Consider the following 1,180-nt stretch of genomic DNA (forward strand, 5'->3'; position numbering starts at 1 on the left):
AAAATGCAGTAATTTGGGCGTTTAAACGTCGAAATATCTCAATCGGAAAGGAAATAACGTGTCATTTTGCGTTAAAATCGACGAATGATCGAGTTTTGCGAGTCGATGGGCTTGTTTCGAAGCTTAATAACGGCGTGCACTATGTTCTGACCGTCAAATGCAGTAATTTGGGCGTTTAAACGTCGAAATATCTCAATCGGAAAGGAAATTACGTCAATTTTTCGTTAAAATCGACGGAATGATCGAGTTTTGCGAGTCGTTGGGCTTGTTTCGAAGCTTAATACGGCGTGCACTATGTTCTGACCGTCAAATGCAGTAATTTGTGGGAGTTTAAAACGTCGAAATATCTCAATCGGAAAGGAAATTACGGTCATTTTTCGTTAAAAATCGACGAATGATCGAGTTTTGCGAGTCGTTGGGCTTGTTTCGAAGCTTAATACGGCGTGCACTACGTTCTGCACGTAAAATGCAGTAATTTGGGCGTTTTAAAACGTCGAAATATCTCAATCGGAAAGGAAATTACGGTCATTTTTCGTTAAAATCGACGAATGATCGAGTTTTGCGAGTCGTTGGGCTTGTTTTCGAAGCTTAATACGGCGTGCACTATGTTCTGACCGTCAAATGCAGTAATTTGGGCGTTTAAACGTCGAAATATCTCAATCGGAAAGGAAATTACGGTCATTTTTCGTTAAAATCGACGAATGATCGAGTTTTGCGAGTCGTTGGGCTTGTTTCGAAGCTTCAATACGGCGTGCACTATGTTCTGACCGTCAAATGCAGTAATTTGGGCATTTTAAACGTCGAAATATCTCAATCGAGAAAGGAAATTACGGTCATTTTTCGTTAAAATCGACGAATGATCGAGTTTTGCGAGTCGTTTGGGCTTGTTTCGAAGCTTAATACGGCCGTTCACTACGTTCTGACCGTAAGATGCAGTAATTTGGGCGTTTAAACGTCGAACTATCTCGATCGGAAAGGAAATTACGGACATTTTTCGTTACACATCGACGAATGATCGAGTTTTGCGAGTCGTTGGGCTTGTTTCGAAGCTTAATACGGCGTGCACTACGTTCTGCCCGTAAAATGCAGTAATTTGGGCGTTTTAAACGTCGAAATATCTCTATAGCGGAAAGGAAATTACGGTCATTTTTCGTTAAAATCGACGAATGATCGAGTTTTG

The sequence above is a fragment of the Bombus fervidus genome, unplaced genomic scaffold, assembly GCF_041682495.2.
Source record: "Bombus fervidus isolate BK054 unplaced genomic scaffold, iyBomFerv1 scaffold0020, whole genome shotgun sequence".
Taxonomy (NCBI): Eukaryota; Metazoa; Arthropoda; class Insecta; order Hymenoptera; family Apidae; genus Bombus; species Bombus fervidus.